This window comes from Alosa sapidissima, chromosome 6 (genome assembly GCF_018492685.1).
Source record: "Alosa sapidissima isolate fAloSap1 chromosome 6, fAloSap1.pri, whole genome shotgun sequence".
Lineage (NCBI taxonomy): Eukaryota > Metazoa > Chordata > Actinopteri > Clupeiformes > Clupeidae > Alosa > Alosa sapidissima.
The window spans coordinates 29,374,370-29,380,342 of record NC_055962.1 but is presented as its reverse complement, the minus strand read 5'-3'; positions in this window follow the sequence as shown (position 1 = coordinate 29,380,342).

Here is a 5,973-nt window from a genome sequence, read left to right as displayed (position 1 = left end):
AGAAGGGACTATAGGCATAATGTCAATCAAAGTGATCTTTACATCTCTCTCCATCTCTCTCTCTCTCCATCTCTCTCTCTCCACCTCTCCATCTCCATCTCTCTCTCTCTCTCCCTCTCCCTCTCCCCTGAAGAGGCCTGAAGGTCTGCTGTCTCTGATGCAATCTGTTGCTCCTGTCCTCCTCTCCTGCTCTCATCTCTAGCTGCTTGTTAATTGGCTCCGAAACGCCTTCCAGCGCCGAGCATGTGCACAGTGCACCAGGGGGGAGCCTGAGCAGGTTTGGGGTGATCCCCGCTTCTTCTTCATCATCTTCCTCTTCCTCTTCTTCCTCTCCGTCTTTTTTTCTCTTCCCCTCCTTCCTCTTACTCACTCCGTTTAGCCGGTCCCTTCCGTTATCGGCGGCGGGCGGGCTGGAGATCAAAGCCGCTGATGCAACGATGGACGATGGAGAGAAACAGCAGCCGCAAAACACCATGTGTGCAGCGTGTGTGTGTGTGTGTGTGTGTGTGTGTGTGTGTGTGTGTGTGTGTGTAGTGGTGGTGGTGGTGGTGGTGGTGGGAAGGGGAGGGGGTGTTAGTGTGGGTGCCTGTTTGTGTGTGTGTGTGTGTGTGTGTGTGTGTGTGTGGTGGTGGTGGTGGTGGTGGTGGGGAGGGGGGGGGGGGGTGTTAGTGTGGGTGCCTGTGTGTGTGTGTGTGTGTGTGTGTGTGTGTGTGTGTGTGTGTGTGTGTGTGTGTGGTGGTGGTGGTGGTGGGGGGTGTTGTGTGTGTGTGTGTGTGTGAGGGAGAGTGTGTGTATCTGTGTGAATGTGTGTGTGTGCTTATGTGTCTGTCAACACACATTAACTGTGTATTACTGTGTACAGTATGTGAGTGAGTGAGTTTGTGTCACCCTCCCCATGCGTGAACATGTGTTTGATTCTGTGTGTGTGTGTGTGTGTGTGTGTGTGTGTGTGTGTGTATAGGCTGAGGGGGGGGGGGGCACCAGGGAGACACCACTTCTATGAACACAAACCACCCGCAGCCCCAGCACCAGGGTGGGGGTTGCCATGAGCCACTAGGAGGTCCGCATCAGTTGCTAAGGGAGATGTGATCACTAGTGGAATGCATGAGTGTGATCCAGCGTGTCGGGTCGGAGTCAGAGGAGGAAGAGGATGAGGAGGAGGAGGAAGCAGATGGGCACACAGGGTGGCCTTATCTCTGACTGTGTATGCAGATATATGCGACTGGCGGGGGGAGGGACTCCCCTGATCTGGAATCAATATAGAATATCTGCAGTGTGGCTGAGCATAATTGGCCATAATGGAATTCAAGTGAGGTGTGACTGCAGGACAGGAGTGAACAAGGGCTGTGGCAGTGGAACTGCAGCAATGCGGATGAGCGGGGCCAACAAAAGAATCCTGTCTCCCATATTCTGTCTTCACAGGGCACTGGCTTTTGGGAAAACCCCAGCGGAAGACCAGAGATGGAAAGGGTGGAGGTGCAGTCATATTCTGTTCTCCAAATCTCCATCTTTATGGAAAACAAATCTGCTTATTCTTCTTCCTTTGACTGAAGATTATCCCACTTTATTTTACGGCTCTTCACAATGCAAGTAGAATGCTCCATTGACTTGAATGGGATTTCCGAAAGTTCTAGCGGTCATTATTTCTTGGGAAAGGACCTCTGAAAACAAGAATGACCGCTGTCAATGGCAACGGAGTTTGTGCTTGGAACTTCATTCAAAAGTGAAAGCAGACGGTTGATCAGCTGTGTTCTAAAAAATGTTTGATTCAAGTTCAGCGTGTGTTGCAAACTATTTGTTTCTCAGCAAAAGCCACGACAAAACGGTAACAAATAAGTGTAAAGAGACATATCGTGGAGTTTATTATCTCGTTTTGGCAAGTAGCCGTATAATAAGCGGGATAATGTATAGAACGCCGGTCATTATGGGAAAATAAGTCCCTTCAGGGCGAAACAAGACCCCTCCGCTGGCGCGTCGGGGTCCGGTTCGCCCTGTCGGGACTTATTTTCCCCATAATGACCGGCGTTCTATACATTATCCCTTACTTGGAAGCCTGGCTATAATACAGCTTATTTATTACTGTAAAAGACTGGAAACTTTACACACAAAGCCTTCCCCTCTGCACATAATCCCTGCCCCCTCTGCACATAATCTCTGTCCCTCAACTCCCTCCACCCCCCTGACCTCACCCCATCCACCTGTCCCAGAAATCACTCGGACATCACCCCCCCTCCCCCCAGAGTGGAGCATCCTTGTATCTCTGTGATGACTGAGTAGCTCATATGTCTCTCTCTCTCTCTCTCTCTCTCTCTCTCTCTCAATCTCTCTCTATTCATCCTCATTCCATCCACTCAATCCTCCGTGGTGTTTCCAGTCCCAGGTAGCGCTCCATGGAGGGACTGTTTACGAGTGGGAGCCACCAAAAAGAATGAGAGAGGGTCACACAGCCCACCAATAAGAATGAGAGAGGGTCACGGCCCACCAATAAGAATGAGAGAGGGTCACACGGCCCACCAATAAGAATGAGAATGAGAGAGGGTCACATAGCCCACCAATAAGAATGAGAGAGGCTCACGGCCCACCAATAAGAATGAGAGAGGGTCACGGCTGCTGCAGGGTCTGGTGTCCTCCTCGTCTTTATGGATGCAGGCCTGGAGGCCCTGATGGAAAACTGCAGACAGACAGAAACACATCTAGTGTCCCCCCTGGGCAGAATCTGTAGTCCCTGTATGGAAACGCTGCCCCTTGCTCAGGGGACAAGACAGAACAGATCATAACATTGCGTCATGTTATAGCATATGACATTACATTGTATTAGATTTGATTGCATTGCATTAGATTCGATTGTATTGCATTGCATTACATTTGATTGCATTGCCGTGCATTAGAGGCTACTCTATGGCAAATAATCTCAGGGGAGCACTGAACACGGCAGCGGAGAATAGGAGAATGTCAATGTCGCCGGGCGTTCTGATGTTTCATTGTCACTATATCAAATGACTGGTGTGTTGACCCTTCCCGTGGGGCTCCCAGGGAGAGCGGACCAGCCATGGCGACTGCAGACCGCATGTAGCACCTCCCGCTTGCTTGTCCTACTCTAGGTTCAGTGATTTGTGGACTCATAAATCCTTTGCTGAGAGGCGCATCAAGAGCTCTGCTTCAGCATCTCAAAATCCATTCCTATTAAGTTCATGGTTGTGGCTGTAGTTAGGCTCTCAGTTAGTCTACCTGTGGGTCCATTTAGTTCTCTCAGAATGTGTATCCATGGGCAGACTGCTAATAGAAGCTCTCACTGTAAAGGCATTTCAGGACTCTGGCCCGTGCACTACCAGTCAAAAGTTTGGAGACACTTAGAAATGTCCATTCCACTCCATTATTGACAGGATACCAGCTGAGATCATTTGCATTGTTTTTTTACGCAGAAGTTTTCCGATTACATTATGTGCTTACATAATGGCAAAAGGGTTCTCCAATGTTTTCTCAGTTAGCCTTTTAAAATGATATCAGATTAGTAAACAGAATGTGCCTTTGCAACATTGGATGAATGGTTGCTGATAATGGGCAGTGTAGATATTGCATTAAAGATCAGCCATTTCTTTCTACAACAGTCAAGAACCCTTTTGCAATTATGTAAGCACATAATGTAATCTGAAAACTCCTGCCCTGATTAAAAACAATGCAAATGATCTCAGCTGGTATTCTGTCAATAATGGAGTGAAATAGAAATTCCTAAGTGTCTCTAAACCTTTGACTAGTTGTGTAGATAAACTCATGAATCTTGCACGATCACAGCTGCAGTGCGTGATGTCTCAGAGACACGGCACGCCCATAGGAAGAAATGGGGTGTGTTTGGAATTCACTATTAAGAGTGTCTTTTATAGCACAGAATTGAACAGAGCAAAGAAAATCTCTTCAGTTACTGGAGGACTTAGCTGTGGGGGAGTGGATTTTCCATGATAGATATGAGATTTTGAGGAAATGATACAATCATAATAGCAGTAGTTTCATCTAAAATGAAAAGACAGAGAGAATTGGCTTTCCCTTAAATGAGACCCACTTGTTAGTCATGAGATTGCATATGGATTTTTCCGTAATTAATTTTGCAGTGGAAAAAGATAGATTGCAGTGAAGTTAGAAGATGAAAATGATGTGAACTCCGTTTCCATAACATGGGCGTCTATTCATAATTCATCATTTGATTATTTTTTAATGTGAAACCATGACCCCGTGCACACAGCCTCTCTCCTTGGCTTCCCTGATCATGCCTTTAGCGTTCACTGAATCGCAATTCTCCCTCACAGCGAAAGACTAGATTAGATGAATTAGATTCAACTTTATAGTCATTGTGCAGAGAGTACAAGTACAAAGACAACAAAATGCAGTTTGCGTCTAACCAGAAGTGCAAAAAAGCAGAAAAGTGCAGTGTTATATACAAAGTATAGACAGATGGTGCATAAACAGGACAAGATACCTAGTGCAGTGTAGACAGTAGTACACAGTTGGTTTACAGAAGGTGGTTTACAGTATTAAAGCAACACCAAGGAGTTTTTTGTACCTTAAAATAATGTTTCCAAAATTGTTTCCGTGGTTCATCAACTCGTAACAGGGTGAACGGCACCTCTGCATTCGCTTTGCGGCCCTCTATCGGCTATAACCGCACTATGTAAGTTTGCCAGATCGGGTAGCGGGTTTGTAGTTCGATAAAATGAGACATAAGAAACTACAAATTTGACTTGCATGATGTCACATCGTACTTTCATAAAATCATGCAACATATTCTACCTTGTCTATGGACATCGTTATTTGCAAAGCCGTTGCTGGATAAACAAATAGCGTGCGTGCGACAGAGGAAAAGTTCTTTGGTGTTGCTTTCAAATATGACTGCATATAGAAAGGCCAGGTCTTCTGAAGTAAGGGTGACCCCTGCCTGCGCTACTCCTCATGAGCTGAGATAAGGTAATTACGAGCAAGGATGGGGGTGTGTATGGGAGATGTCCTGTTTTGGTTTTGAAAAACACTTGTGTAAACCTAGCAGCATGTTTCTCTTTGTCAGTTAACAAGAATATGACTGAAAATATCAAACATATTTTTACTAAATAGCAGGTCCTAACTTACAAAAAACAAGGCAAGTAAAATGACAAATCTCCATAATTTTCAGTAGGAAAAAGGGCCACAGTACACTTCGAAACACACAACATCCGCACAATATCCTCACACTAAGGGATCCAGAATCCTCCCTGTGGTTGTTCACTATATGAAAGGCCATGGAGCCACAGCAGGACTTGTGATGAATTAGTGAGGAATTCCCACGGGAGCAGTCCCTGCCTCCTCCTCTCTCATGGAATATGGGCCGAGCTCTCAGTGCCCTAATGGCGCTTCCTCTCTGCTAACAGCTAATGCCTCTGTAAAGGCCTTTAGAGACTCCCTCCCTGTCCCAGGGCAGACAGACCACTCCTTAGGACATCAGTGCTATTGCTATTATGGTAAGATCGCTGACATCGCTGCTGGTTCCAAGTCAAGGCTGTAGGCTGCTTGTGTTCTGTTTGGCTATACGTCTAGTCCCTTCTACAGCTTCTACAGATCTGATTAAATACATTAACGACAAACAACAGCAAGTTGAACAAGGATCTGTGTTTTCCAGTGGGTTACTATTTTTGGAGGACGTCAAGGGCACTCCCCTGAGCCCAGTCCAAGATGTCTCCCATCTCCAGACTCACATTTATGACACAGGTATTCAAATGAGGCTGCAACAATTAATCAATTAGTGGTAAACTATCACCAACTCACCATTTTCTGACAGCTTATCGATTGAATTTCCCCTTGGGGATCAATAAAGTATCTATCTATCTATCAAACGAGAAAATGATCAACAGATGAACTGACTATGAAAATAATCGTTAGTTGTAGCCTTGTATTCAAATGTGGCCTAGGCATCTCATGAAACCATCGCCAAAGGTAGCGGAGTCTACTGTA